Source organism: Protopterus annectens, chromosome 13.part0, assembly GCF_019279795.1.
Source record: "Protopterus annectens isolate FY-2018-M chromosome 13.part0, PAN1.0, whole genome shotgun sequence".
Classification (NCBI taxonomy): domain Eukaryota; kingdom Metazoa; phylum Chordata; order Ceratodontiformes; family Protopteridae; genus Protopterus; species Protopterus annectens.
The window spans coordinates 536017292-536033302 of NC_056747.1; the positions used below are offsets into that span (position 1 = coordinate 536017292).

At 40.0% G+C, this 16011-nt stretch overlaps 1 protein-coding gene across 2 annotated transcripts in view; it reads right to left on the reverse strand.

Annotated features, from left to right (window-relative positions):
- LOC122787450 (methyltransferase-like protein 27) overlaps positions 1-16011 on the reverse strand; it is a 164665-nt gene that overhangs the window by 122431 nt on the left and 26223 nt on the right. Inside the window, exon 1 of one of the 2 annotated variants that reach the window (XM_044054165.1) lies at positions 582-817. The exons of the other annotated variant lie outside the window; for it this stretch is intronic. The gene's annotated coding sequence lies outside the window, so the exon portion shown is untranslated. Of the gene's footprint in view, positions 1-581; positions 818-16011 lie in introns of those variants that run through there. 2 annotated transcript variants of the gene reach the window in all.

Genomic DNA, 16011 nt, shown 5'->3' on the forward strand with positions numbered 1-16011 from the left:
GCAAACTAAAAACATTGGTAAGCCAGAAGTCAAGCCCACAAAAGCCCATTAATTACAACCAATGTATATGCAACATTATAATGCTCATCGTTTATGTTCTTGACTTTGCCTCAAAATATTGCCCTTCTGTATACACGACTTGTGGCATGACAGAAAGCAATAGTAGTAATTACAGTCAAAATATTTTATAATGCAGAAAAAGCATCCCAAAGCAAATAATGTAATTCTGCATATGTTAACAATGACAGCACGTATCCATCAGTAGTGAAGACTTTGCTCGCTCTTGTCGATTTGAGCCGAGTTTGCAGTCAAAATACTGACAGGAAAAACTAGTGTCTTTGGCATTAAATAATGAATATTCTTAACAAGTCAACGATGAAATCGTAGAATGACTAACTGATCATTTTGGGAAAAGCGGAGCATGCTAACTTTGAACTGTAACAGCAATAATCAAACTATAAAAATGTGCATCGCCAAATAATATTACAGTCTTAAGAACCCTTGCTGTTTTTTCTCAAAGTGCAAATACGAGAAAAATTAGGACTTGCCATATTATTGACCACCAATTTATTCCAGCCTACCTTTATTCTTGGATTATTCAACAAGTTTCCGTTTCAGTCGCCTGCCTATCTCTTGCTGTTAACTGCTTTGAAAAATCTCGACTGAGTTGGCTATGACGTCACGTCGAACTTTTCAGCTCCTATATCATATATTCTATTATCGTTAAGCACAGTCTCCTATTCTGATTGGGGTAACAACATATAGTACGGTCTCCGCCCAGCAAACACATATGCATTTTTTGAAGGCTGCACTGCATATGCGAAAGTGAATATGAAAACTTAGTTTTCATAATGGCTAATGGTTAAGTAAAACTTTGTATTTAGTAACCAGTGTAGAGCAGTGATCCACGTGGATATTTTTCAGATTCAGTCCCGGATCACTGCCGGTTAAATCATTTGCTCAGTGTCACAGTCTTTACTTGTATCTTGTGTAAGTAAAAAAAAAAGTTAATAAAATCATAGCTCGCAGGTCACTACGCTAAACAAGTATAGAAATCTAATTGATCTTACTGGATTAATAGATGGCTTACCACCTGTCCCATTTTGCGAGGGACAGTCCCTCTTTGGACAGTTGTGTCCTGCAAAAAAATTGTAAAAATGGCAAATGTCCTGAGATTTTAGGACAAAATGATTTCCTATATTTTATGTAATAGTTGCATAAAACAGTTATTCTGTATCTGAAACACCTAAATGGTATAAGAAACAGAATAAGCAACTAAAATGCTACAAGAATAAGCTTTTATTTAGGCAAAAAAGTGAATTTCTGTCCTTTGTGGGTATATTTCGCCTGCAAAATCTGACGTTTGTACTAAAATGCCCCACTTTGGGCATTTGAAAAGGTGGCAACCATAATAGATGAATGAAATTGTGGGCAGGTTGTATTTCAGTCACCCTTATTGTCTGCTTCATGACGTATTTCCAGGCGTAATGAGTACCTCTTTTTAATAAACTGTAATGAAATAATAAACCTCTTTGTAAGTTTTATCATGCAATTAAATTGGCGAAATTGAAGTGTATTAACCCACCAGATGCGCTGTAGCAAGCCCCACCCAAACCCCGCCTGACGCCTGTGACCATTTTGACTGCACTGCCCACCGTTTGATTGAAAGATGCCACCAAAACACAAGGTAATTTAGACCTATATTTCGCCATTAATAAAGCAGTTTTTAAATATTTTTCGTGCTATATCACTAATCACTACTACTTTATTTTAAAATCAAACACATTTTAAAATATTAGTGCTATTAACTCAAGACATTGACACAATTAAAGAATGTGAAATACACATTTTCTGAAGTGAAAGAAGTAAATAACTCTAATTATTGTCATTATTTATTAAGAGTAAGTCATCACTTTTTTCCATATGTCACCAGTTTTAGCATGGATTAAGAGGTAGAGAGCTAAAGTCAAAAATCAAGACATCCTTTAAATAGGGAGGGATGACAGATATGCATACTACTCAGGTGTACCTCATTACAAGTAATGCTCCTTATTTTCAATCTTTAAAAAAATCTGTGTTCCAAACTGTTTGACATTGTAAGTATCATGTCACACATTCATCGAGAAATTTTAAACAAATAAAAGTATTAAATCATAATAACTCATCAAAACATCTTACTACCAATGAAGTAACACCTTTGTAGCTGTGCCGTGAGCTACGTGATTGAAGTTATTATTAAAGGCTTCATATTCTCCCCCTCATTTATTTCACATGATAAGAGTCAATGTTCCACATTTTAGAGATGCCAGGTTCAGTGTTATACCTTCCACTGGGTTTTAAATTCATAGCAAAGATGTAGAAAGAGGAGCACTTCCTCCTCCCTGAATAATGAATATAATGTTTTCAAATAGTGGTGTTTTAATAAGTGACAATGGGTCTTTGTACAGGTTTAGTTCAGTTATTAAAAAATTAACCCCTTTACAAAGGTGTAATATATGAAGAAATTAGTAACACTTTGAGGAGCAACTCTAATATTTCAAGAGCTGTGTCAACCACAATTAATATCTCAATTTAGTTTTGAATGTGTTATTTTCTTTCATAACAGTATTTGGTTGTCAAGATGCTTGTGGAACATTTGAATGGAAAGGCCATTCATGTCATTATTGTGTGTATTAAATGCTCTGTTTTTAATTCTATTGTTTCTGCTACTTGACACGGATTTACCATTACATTTGCAATGCGTGTCAATCACGGCACATTGCCGTTGTTAATCCCCGCCCTCTGGCATGTCGATCACGGCGGGCACGCCCATTCCTGCGCGAACTCGATGGTGGGTTAATGCACTTCAATTTCGGCATTAAATTTAGACAAATTATGATCACCACCTCCACATGCAAAATTATTTTAACAGTAATGGAAATGAACTGCAGATTTGAAAAAAAAAAAATCATTATTCTGAATTTTTCCATCAGCAACTAAACAATACATGATAGAGAGGAAATCCAAAGCAGACAATCTTTTCGCGCCAAATAATCTACCATAAAACTTGGCCGGACTTCTAAGACTGTTACGATGAGACGTCCAGCATTCTTTCTTATCTACATAAAATTTCCCTATATAGATAAGTGCACAACAATGAAGATCATTTACTGACAAAGAAAAAACAGACACACACACCGATGAATCATTATGATATAAAAGGCAACTTTAAACTCATGCTGCCAGAGCAGACAAGACTATAAGTAAACCATTTATAACTTGATTTAGTTGTGTATTTCTGCATGCTTGCACCTTGAAATCAAATGTCAGTATGTTTCTACTTTAAAAAAAATGAAGGAATAATATTTAATAACATAGTCAAGGATCATAAGCGTGCATGGTCTTTTATAGAAAACCAGCATGGTTATTTCCAAATTCATGATACGACTTTATAAAACAGTGAAAGACACAGTACTATAATGATCACCTTAAATGCTCAGTGGCAGAGGTCCATAAATAGTGTAATAATTATATTTCAGTTACACAGTTACTTTCGGTTCTAATAATTTTAATTGTCCCATTAGAAATCAGTTTTAATCATTAAACCATGAAGGAAAGACTATATAGCAAATGTCACAACTAGCTCTTTCTCTGCTTCTTACCACTTTGGCAAAAGTGTGGTAACTTTTACTGGATCATCCCACATTACTGACCTCATAAAAGATGAAGGACTAATGCTAGTGGGTTATGATGTTACAATGGGATGGCAAGCTCAGTTTATGTCACAGATGCTTTTAGCTGTTTCAGACCACTGTCAGAGTGATACATGTAAACCTAATCAGAAAATCATTAATGAACATTATTCATCCATCCATCACTGACCCATTTTTCCCATTTTTGCACATGGGGTCAGGGTGTCATATCTACAGTGACAATCATCTAAAGTAGGGGAGGTCCAACAGGTGACCCACCGAGGTATTTTATCTGGCCCTTGTAATATCCTATAACAAACTGTTTTGAATGGACAGATACGTGTTGGACATAGTAATGTGGACCCCCAACTTTGCCAATTACAGTAAGTGACCCCTGAACCAAAAAGGTTTGACATCCCTGATCTAGAGCCAAAGTTCACACTGCCAGGTCGCAAGCCCTGCCACAGTTATTCTTCCATACCACACACTTGCATGAACACACTCCTAAGGCCAGTGTAGTGTGTCCAATCCACCTAACTACATATTTTTGGAATCCCACACCAACAAAGGCAGGACATTTAGAATCTGCACAGAAGGCAACCCTGCCAAGAATCGAACCAGAGATCCTTGTGCAGTGAAGTGGCAATGCTATATTGTAAATGTAAATAAGATTAGTTAACTGCTTTAGGAAGAAAACTGTGAAAAATTGTTTCTAGCAATGGAAACACTAAGCTATGGGAAAGTAGGCTAATGTGGTGATCTGAATTTAGTATAGATAAAATATTCCATTTATAAACAGCTGATGTATCACACAGACATGAAGTTTTGAAATAACATGAAAGGAAAAAACTTAAAGAAATTTGTGCAATGTAAAATGCGTCTACTAGTAGAATTTTTAAACATAAGATTTGATTGTTTTCTTTGTGAAAAGCTGTCTGAAACTTGAAACAGTAACTGTATCTATCTTTTTTCCCCACAGTATGTACCACAAATTTCATATTTTCTGTTTATATTCATAATGGCTGCTTGTTTGATTGCTGGAGAAAAAAAGTCTTTTGATACTTCTGTTTCCCCCTTTTGCATAAGTCTTGAGTGCTTTCTGTTGTATAGAGCTATTTAATTCTCAGAGTGAAAATGGAAAAATTCCCCCTCTGCACTAAGTTGGTCTGTGTCATATATCCCCTGTGCAGAGAGTGACAGTCCTAAAAACGTGGCATTAGAGAATACCTGCTACAGTGTTACCCTACATTTTTAAATGGACTAAAATGTAATGTTATGCAATAAGATGCAGTCATTTTGCACAAGTGAGCTCCCTGGGAGACAGATGTTATCGACTGTTTGAAGACTAGGACTCCTATTCCCAAAGCTCTTTCATATAATATTCAGATATGCACTCCTATGATGGTATTACTAGAAATCTGATTCATTCATTCATTCCTAATAGCTTGGTATAGCCTACTGTGTCAAAGGCCCATCTTAAATCAACTTCTAGTTCTGAACTGCTTCCTCTCTGACCCAGTCCTTGGTGTTAAAGGAGCCAGTGACGGGTCCAGCTCGTATTACATGGTTATGTCCATCCTTTAGCTGTTGGTTCACACAGCCAAACTGGAGGCAAAGCTCTCTCAACCCAAGACTGGAAATGACAGTCAAGAGGAGAAGGGAAATACTTGCAACACACCACCAGTCTCACACTGACCTATTAAACCAGCACCGGCAAATAACACACATAAATACACAAAACATACTTGAAGGCTCTAAATAAAAATCTGCAAAAGCAACAGAGACCTCCAAAGCAGACATCCAAGCAACCTCCACACCCCATCACAAACCAAGAAACACCTACTTCACAATCAATGTGCCACGCAATCACAGCCCATAAGGCAAAATAACATACCCAACACACTAGTAATAGGCAACTCTATAGTCAGGCACATTGACGTCCCACTAACTAGGCTGGACAAGGAGAAGGTTACAGTTAGCTGCCTATCGGGTGCCAGGATCTGCCACATAACATAAGCACTCAGGCCGCTCCAAAACAAGTACAAATATGACTCTGTTATTGTCCATATTGGTGTGAATGACCTGAGACGCACCTCCCTGGACTACATGAAAACAGACATGGAAGAGCTCTCTGATCACGTAGTCCAGGCTGGTATGACCCTGACCCTGACTAGCATCCTGCCCTCATCAAGAATTATGCCACAGTATAAAGAAAAAAATGATCAATTTCAACAATTGGCTAAGTTTCTGGTGTCATTCAAAGAGGATCCGGTATCTGTCTGCCTGGGATGACATGCTCGACAAGCCACGTTGCTTCGCAAGAGATGGCTTGCACCTGTCACCCTTAGGCTTTCGAATACTGGCCAAGGCTCTTGCCACCCCCCACAGTGCCTTTTTTAGGTAAGGCTCAAAAGACAAACCCACCAGCGTAAATAGCACAAGTAACTTCTACCAGGTGAATATCTGCAAAAAAGCAGCTAAAGTCATAGCCTATCCCATTTCCATCCTAATAAATAGGACAATTTCTGAAGGAACTATCTCATCTATCTGGAAAATCTCCCATATCATCCTTCTACATAAAGGTGGCAACTCTACCGAACTTTCTAACTTTCGACCAATAGTCTTACTGTCTCCCTTAGCAAAAATAATGGAAAAATGCATCCACCGACAACTACTTAACTACCTTCTCCAAAATAACTTACTAGCTAGCTGTCAGCATGGATTTAGGCCATTCCACAGCAACACCTCTGCCCTCTTAACCTTTTCTGATTGCATCAACAAAAATCATAATAACAACACTATCTTCTGCACTTTTTATTGACCTCTCAAAAGCTTTCAATATGGTTAACCATCAGCTTCTTATGGATGTTCTTAAATCCCTCTCCCTTGATACACACTCATGAAAATGGTTCGATTCCTACCTGAGAACTGACAACAAGCTGTGCTCTGGGATAATGAACTATCCACACATCTTCCTGTCACCCTTGTTGTCCCTCAGGGCTCTATTTTGGGCCCCCTCCTATTCTCAGTTTTTATTAATGACCTTAACTTAACAATTGCTCAAGCTACCTGCATACAATATGTAGATGATTTAACATTAATATACTCAGCTACTTCATTATCTGAACTCCAATCCCTCACCCAAAATGTACTTAACATAGTGGAAAACTAGTTCCTACAGCGTTGCCTACTCCTGAACCCCCAAAAAATGAAATTATTGCTCTTCAATCCTACAAAAAAGTCCACACAAATAAACTTCACAGTGTTATCCAGTAATGGCACTGTTATATCTCCCAATCCAACTACCAAACTCTTAGGAGTAACAAGAGATCACAACCTTACCTTTGACACACACATCAATACTACAATAAAATCAATTAACAGAAAGCTAGGCTCCCTTTACAGGATTAAATCCTTCCTTACTCCTACAGCTAGAACTACTATTGCCCACACCCATCTTAACTCTACCCTCCTCTATGCCTCACCCATTTATACCAATCTTTCTAAAAACAACCTCAACAAACTTGCAACCTCTAATAACAACATTGCCAGATTTGCCACAAGCTCTCCATTTAGAACCCACCATTGCCACAATCTGAAACAACTGGGATGGCTTGAACTCCATAATCAACTTCTTTTTAACCAACTTATTATCACACACAACATCCTTTATCATTTATTTATTTATTTTTATTTATTTTACATTTGTTAACCGGGGGTGTCTGACTGAGCTGAAAATGCCCTTTTTCAGCAGAGGCCCGGGGAGAAAAGCTCCACAAAAAAAAATTACAGACACATTTAGACATGATCAGTATACACACAAATTACAGGAGACATATTTTTACAGTGGTATGCGGCACATAAACAGTTACAGTGGAGAGAACAAACAAATGAATATTCATTTTAAAAGTAAAGGTAATTAATAGATTTGTGGTGTACAGCTGAAATTTGGAACATAGGTAGAATACATACATAGTACACAGGTACAGTACATACATCGTAGATTAGCCAATGTTTGTGAGTAAGATTGAAAACTATTATCAAGTGCTCTAGATTTTGTATGTATGTGTTATCCGCTTTCACTAGCCTGGGGAGCAATCATGGCACTGCCAACTTTCCTTGAGATGTTGCCTGATGAGGTCTTTAAAGGAGGCTTTGGATGATGTGTTTTGAATGCTTGTAGGGATAGAGTTCCATTTTTTAGCCACTGAACTACTATATAGTGCATCTCCAAAGCTATTGTAGCTGTTGGTGACTTCTAGTAGTAGTTTGCTTGATGATCTATGAGGCCTTTTGGCTGAGTGATGTTGTACTAGGTTTTTGAGGGCAGGACACTTATTGGGGAGGTAATAGATAGAATGACAGAGGCAGAGCTGATTGTAGGTTAGGAGGTTGGGCAGTTCAAGCCAGTGGAGCTGTCTCAAAGCAGTACAGTGATGAGTTCTATATGAGCAATTTGCAGCAAAGCAGGCAATTCTGTTATAACAGGCTTCCATTTTGCTTAGTTCAGTTTTGTTGAGATTAGCCAGAATGGGAGATGCATAGAGTAGGGTTGATAGAAGTTGGGAGAAAGCAATGGCTGATCTTGTGTTGTTAGTAAGAAATGGTTTGATACGGTAGAGCGACCCCAGTTTGGCATGTACTTTTTTAATAGTTAAGTTGAGATGACTATCAAATTTTAGGTGGGAGTCTATGGTTATTCCCAATAGCTTAGCCTGTGCCACTGGAACAATTGGAGTAGCATTAGTGGAGTAGATAGTGAATTGACTGTTAGTGTTTTTGTTAGTACTGGTTATAATCATAAGCTGAGTTTTCTTTGGATTGAGGATAAGTTGGGCTTTGGTAAGGTAGTTTTCAACGTCAGAGAATGCTAGTTGAGTTGTTTGCAGGAGAGTGGGAATGTTTTGTGCAGCACAGATTAATGTAGTGTCATCTGCATACTGAATTATAGATGCATGATGTGTGGCGGTATGGAGGTCATTTGTGAAGACTGTGAATCGTAGTGGTCCTAAGATAGAACCCTGTGGGACTCCTATAGTTACGGGCAGCTGAGTAGAGAGAGAATTTTCCCATTTCACAGCTTGGTACCTGTCAGTTAAGTAGCTTTGGAACCAGGTAAGAGTGGAATTTGATAGATGATATTGGTTTAGTTTGTTTAGCAGGATTTGGTGTGAGACTGTGTCAAATGCTTTGGACATATCCAAAAAAAGAGTTGACACTTGTAGGCCTTCATTTTTGAGACGGTTTACTGTGTCTGTGAAGCAGAGGAGGGCTGTAGTGGTACTATGGGCAGGTCTGAAACCATGCTGAGTAGGTGACAGGATGTTGCTGTCTAGGAGATAGTTTAGCATCTGGATATGGATGCATTTTTCTAGGATTTTGGCCAGGGGGCGAGTAAAGCAATGGGTCTGTAGTTATTAAGTTCAGTGGAGGTCCTGCCTTTATGTATGGGTGTAACATAGGATATTTTCCAGAGTTTGGGCACATAGTTTTCAACAATTGATCTGTTTATGAGAGTGGAGACTGGGATAGCAATAGCATCTGCTGTGAGTTTCTAGAAATAGCTGGGGAGTAGGTAGGCTGCTGTTGATGAGGTTTTTAGTTTGGAGAGCATGCTTTTGATTGAAGTGGTGGAAACTGTTTTGAGGGTACAGCTTGTATTAGTGTTATTTGTGTTGGGGGGGGGTAGTGAGGAAGGAACTGTCCTGTGATACTAAGGATAGAATTGAGTTCACAAAGTGGGAGTTGAATTGTGTTTCGATGGGAACTTTAGTGTCAGGGTGGTTGGTTTGGGGGTAGCCTTTTGGGTGGATTTTAGTAGCTGGTTTACATTTTTCCAAAATGTTTGTGGGTTGTGTTGGTATTTAGTTTGTAATGTTGTGTAGCAGGATTTTTTGTCCAGCCTAATGCATTTTTGCAGTTGCGCAGTTCTTGGTATTTAGTTAGGCTTTGTGTTTCTTTGTTTTTTTGATAGTAAAGCCAGGCAGTGTGTCTGGACTTGAGGATTTGCTTGGTTTCTTTACTGAGCCAGGGGTTTGTAGAGGTTCTAACCTTGATTTTGGGCAATGGAGCGACAGTGTCTAAGTGTTGTAGAAATGTTTTATTGAAATATGCTACAGCCTGGTCAAGTGGGAGGGTTTTTAGGGGGGTCCAGTCACAGTTACAGAGTAAAGTGTTGAGGACCTCAGGAGAGAATTTTTTTGTGTTTCTAGTGGATATATAGTTAGTGGTTTTGCATATGCTTGTTCTACTACGTATAAAGTATATTATGTTGTGGTCACTTAAGGTATCTGGGAGACTGCCTGTGTGAGGGTACAATGTGGAGTTGTTAGGACTCAGTCAAGGATGGATTCCCTTTTAGATTTTTTATCACATCTAGTTGGAATTTGGACTAGCTGCTGGTAGCCATGGAGATTTATTAGATTACTTGGTGGTTCTGATATACATGTGAACCAATCTAGGTTGAAGTCCCCCAGAATAAGGGTTTCTTGTGAGTATGTGGAAGAACACCAGGATAAGAAGTCTTCAAGGCTAGCAGGTGTATTACCAGGTGGAATACAGATCACAATTGTGGTGATGACCTTTTTAGGGTGAAGTTGAAGTTGTGAGATAAGTATGCCCCAATTATTGGGGGAGGGGTAAGAGTTTGGTAATTGACGGACAGTTAAGTTTGACTTGTACAGTAAGGCAGTTCCACCCCCTTTACGAAGTGGTCTGTCTTGTCTAATGATATTGTAGCCGGTAGGGAGAACTTCTGAGTTAGCTATGTTTTTATTTAGCCAAGTTTCTGTTAAAGCAACTATGTCTGGGGAGTAGTGTGCTATTGTGGCCTGGAGTTCAGGTATTTTATTTTTGATACTTCTAATATTAATATTTAGCATTAAAAGATGGTTGTCGATTTGCCCAGGGATGAAGAAAGTGGGGATGTTATGTTCTGACATTTGTGTTGGAGCAGTTTGAGTTGGACAGGATGGATTTGGGCCTGGGTTGGGGTGGATATCCCCACTTATGGAGAGCCTGGAGTTAAAAAGGTTATACAGATGTTGGAGTTTGGTGAGGAGTGTGAGAAAGTATTGTGTTTTTTTGGAGTAGGAATGAGAGCATATGTGTTTAGTCCTGGACTGGTCTGTTATGTGGTTCTTGAATAACTGTGGGCAGATATTATAATGTGTGGTGTCTGTATATGAGAGTGCATAATGCAGTGTTGTGCTACTAAGTTTAGGGATATTGCTAGAGTGATAACTTGTGGTGTTGTAAAGAATTATGAGAAGACAGACTAGACTTAGTTGCGTGATAGTCATGGTTATAAAGTTTAAGTTGTTTCTAGGTGGGGGGGGTCTGAATAGGAATTATAAGGTTGCATTATATGTGGATGGGGAAGTAGTGTGGGTGATGTAAAAATGCCTAGTGGGAATGAGAGTGATTGGGAGTATTTTGTGTGGAGCAAGTTGGTGTGGTATAATGTGATATGACTTGAGGAGCTGTGATTGGTGGAGGTGATGTGAAGGTGAACTGTGGGTGTGGCTGTGATTACTATAAATGTAGAGGTACTGGGGGCGGGAGGGAATAGGGGGCAGGGCAGGGGAGCGGAGAGAGCCCGAGCGTTAGCAATGCGAGCGATGCAAATCTGAACACTTTTAAAACAAATTCCTGAGGTCTAATGGCTTACCGGCAAGCAGAATGTAATTGCTGAGGAGCACTTGTGTCCTGGTGGGAGACTAGAAATTTAAAGATGGCTCCATGCTCAGCAGGATTCTAATATAGACTTTGTATTGGGGGAGGGAGATAGCACAAGGGGTGTAAACCAGGTGGAATGCAAAGAAACCAGAGAGGCAATCAGCGGAAATCAGTGAAGGCCTCAGAGGGGGTAAGTAATAATTCAAACTACCTGTAAAGTGAAGGAGAGAAGAGACAGCAAAGTTTATTAAGGTTGGGAGTGTGTCTTCACACTGACTTGCTGATTAGTACCAGTTTGTGCACAGATTATCATCCTAGTAATACTCCAATACTCACTAGCCTTATTACCCCTACATAAATCTTTCAACTCTACGCTCAGCAAATAAACTACTAGTATCGATACACAAGTCTAACAATAAGGCTGGGAACTCTCTGTTCTCCAACACTGTGGGGAAAACTTGAAACCTGCTTCCCAGGGAACTCACATCTCTTTCCTCTACACTACTTTTCAAAAAGCAACTCAAAGAATACTTTAAAAATCACTGACTATGTCCATGCACCGACCCAGATAACTCAGCTCCTTCCTTCATACTTATTGTAAACGTATCTCACTACGGCTATGCTTTGTCCTCCTTCTTATTAACCTCAGAGTGTATTAGCTGTCGCTAACTAAAGCTGGAACTAACTTAGCCTTTCTTAGAAGCTACTACAGAGCTTGTTCTTGATTAGCAAGCTCTCTACAGTATGTACTTGTCTCCACCTTATAAATGTGTGTTCACTATTATCTTGTAAGAATTTTGTCAATGATATGATTACTAAGCTACTATGTAAATAACTTGTATCCCTAGCCTTAAAAATGTACTGGATCTGAAATTGCTATTATCTTCACTGCAGCTTTTCTCCCCGGGCCTCTACTGAAAATGGATATATATCCAGTTGGACTAGCCTGGTCAATAAATGTAAAATAAAAATAAAATAAAAGACAAAAACTTTGGGTAATGCTACTCAACGCCAGAAGTCTAAACCTCAAAATGCACGCACTTGAGGCACTCCTCAGTATGGAGAACATCGATATCTGTGCAGTAACAGAAACCTGGTTTAAGGCTCCAGAGAGCACCCCAGCACTACCAGGATATAACTCATACCATACTTTTCAGCCACAGAACCTGGACCGAAACACAAAAGGTGGGGGTGTATCCATATTCATCAAGGATACCCACACCTCCAGGTTAGTGGCACAGCACGATGCCTCAGAGATCATCCATGTGGAACTAACAAGGGGCAAAACTGCAATTCAAATTGTAGCTTGCTACAGATCACCCACCATGACCAAGGACCCCCATTCCGCATTTCTAGAGACAAAAGAAAATATGAAGGTCTTACCAAACACCCTAATATTGGGTGATTTCAATTACCCAAAAATTAACTGGGAGAACTACTCAAGTACTAAATCCCTTGCCCAACACTTCTTAGAATTTATAAACTCGAATGCTCTGGATCAACTGGTCAACACCCCCACCAGAAGTGACAACATATTGGACCTGGTCATCACCAACATGGGCGATCGGTGTTCCACACCGGAGGTCAACCCCTCGCTGGTTAGATCAGGCCATAGACTAATCGCTCTGGATATCCATATTCCGCCCCCACCCCCAAGCAAGGAAACCACAGTGAAAAACTTTTCAAAAGCAAACTTCAAGTTACTTAAGACCAAGGTGGAAAGGTTCACAGCCCCCATGCTAAAGGACAATGCTGTCCAAGCTGCTGAATCCTTTACAAAGGCACTCTATGAGCACCTGCAAGAATGCATGGATCATTCTCTCCCAAGCAAAACCAAGACTCACTCCTCCAAGAATAGGAAACCAGTCTGGTGGACCCCTACCATAAACAAACTATACAATAGAAGGAGGAAACTAGTACAGAAAAGAGTAAAATCCCAAAAAAGAAATACATCCCTGATCAGGTATCAGCAAGAAACTACGATCCCTCATAAAATCATCCAAGGATAGCTTCGAAAGAAAACTTGCCCAAGACTCCAAAGATAACCACAAAGAGTTCTTTAGCTATGTCAAGAACCTAAGTGGAAACTCTCAGATCTGCTCTCAGTTAGTGCAGAATGACACAAAATACACTGAATCGACTGATATTGCCAACATTCTGGCAGACAGGTTTAGTGCAAACTTCACCACTCCCTCACCCCCTAAAGGGCCCATAACCATACCAGAAGAATGTAGAGCCCTGACAATCACTGACACACAGGTTAAAACAGCCCTATCCAAAGCCAAAAACAGAGCTCCAATGGGACCGAATGGTGTCCCAGGCTGTGTCTTACACAAGCTCCAAAATGAACTAACCCCTCACCTAAACACACTGTTCAAACTCAGCCTCTCTACAGGCTATGTACCCATAGAGTAGCACACAGCAACAGTTATCCCACTCCACAAAGGTGGAGCCACAACAGTCCCCGGGAACTATCACCGTATAAGCCTGACTAGCCTGGTCTACAAGGTTATGGAGTGCATCATCATGGAACTCATTAACAAAGACATTGGGAAGCTCCAAACATTGGACCCTACCCAGTTCGGCTTTGTTAAGGGCAGATCATGCCTCTTAAAACTAGTAGACTTCTTTGAGACAATTACCAAGGCTTTAGATGAGGAAAAGGAGGTCCACACAGGCTACCTAAACCTCGCAAAGGCTTTCAACACCATTCCCCATTCTGGTGTTATAGACAAGCTCACTAGCCTGAACATAAACCCCTACGTCACGAGATGCATTGCCAATTGCTTCATGGATAGAACCCACACGATAAAAGTTGTAGGCTCTAGGTCCGACTCTAAACCGGTTACAAGTGGCGTCCCCCAGAGCTCAGTCCTAGGACCCTACTGTTCGGTATATACTTCTCAGAGGTACAGGCAAGCACAGGAGGACTATGGCTGACCAAGTTCACAGACAACTGCAAACATGGGGCCATAATTGACTCTCCAGCTGATACAGACATCCTCCAAAAGGGTCTCACTGAGACAGATACCTGGTGTCAAAATCATGGCCTCAAGCTAAATGCCAAAAAGTGCATAGTCATCCCCTTTGGAAAAAACAAAGTACCTACAAACTATCACATAGGTGGTAGTCTCCTAAATACAGAAAATGTAATAAGGGATCTGTGGACCCAAGTTGATAGAAATCTCTCCTTTGATAATCATATTGCCAAGGTGGTTAGAAAATTCTTCTATGTGGCCCACCTAATCACAAAAGTGTTCGCATTTAAAAGAAAAGAGGTTATTGTGCTCCTCTACTCATCACTCATCAGACCCATCACAGAGTACAACGCCCCACTCGGGATGTACCTTACAAGACACCTGCAACAGCTGGAAAGACCAAAGAAGTACCTCACCAAGAGGATTACTGGCCTCAAACAGATGCCCTATGCAGCTCGACTGAAGAAACTCCAGCTGTACTCGGTTGCATACCATTACTCAGTGGTGATCTCTGCCTGACATACAAGGCCATGTCCAACACAGAATTGATGGACATGCTCCACCTAAAAAGAAAACAAATCCCCTAGAGCCACTTGCTCTAGGGATCTAAACCTCACCACAATGATAAATAGGATGAGCTGGAGGGAAAGATTCCTGTCCCAGATACTTGCCATGCTTTGGAACAAGATTCCAATCTACATTAGGCAGAGCCCCTCACTAACACTCTTCAAGAGAAACATTGACGAGTGGATGGGAAACAGAAAATTTAGCCCTGGGATCACTGCAGTAGCTCTGCTGGACACAGGCACAGGGAATTAATGGCCCTGTTGGACAGAGGCACAGGGAACTAATCTAAGGGGGCGGCGAAAGCCAACACATTCTGGCTAGGCTTATAAATGCCCTCAGGCAGATAGCTTAGTAATTACCTATGACTATACATATATATATATATATATATATATATATATATATATATATAAATATATAAATATATATATATATATATATATATAAACACACACACACACACACACACACACATATGGGTTCCTATCAGTTCGTCGAAACTTCAGCAGTTCGAACACCATATGTTCGAACTGTGAAGTTCGAAGCCGCGGAACACCTTATTCTTCCCCAGGGAAAGAATTCTTTTGTCCGTTTCTGTGGCTTTGCTATTTTCAGCACTGTGGTGGAAAGTTACGGGTCGGGTTCAGGTAAGTGTGCAATTGTGCGGACGTTAGGGTAAGGATGCGGGTTAGGTGAGTTAGGGTTAGGGTGCGGGTGAGGTGGGTGTGCGATAGTGACAGACCTTAGGGTTAGGGCGAGATAGGTGAGTTAGGGTTATGGCACGGGTCAGGTGAGTGTGTGATAGTGACGGACCTTAGGGTTAGGGTTTGGGTTAAGGTAAGTGGATAGATAGTAGTGTATATACAGTTTAGTGTAGAGTTAGATGTAGGATTTTAAGTGTATGTGTGTGGATTGCTGTTTTTTTGGTGTGCTTGTGATGTGTGTGTGTATGTTTCTTGGAAAAGCAATTTTTTTTCCCCTGGGAAAATAGTCACTGTTCTAAGCCTTCAATGGTTTTGCACTTCGAGGTTAGAAGTTCAGACATATGGTGTTCGAACGTCTGCCATTTCATCGAAGTGATATAGACCCTATAGATATATATATATATATATATATAT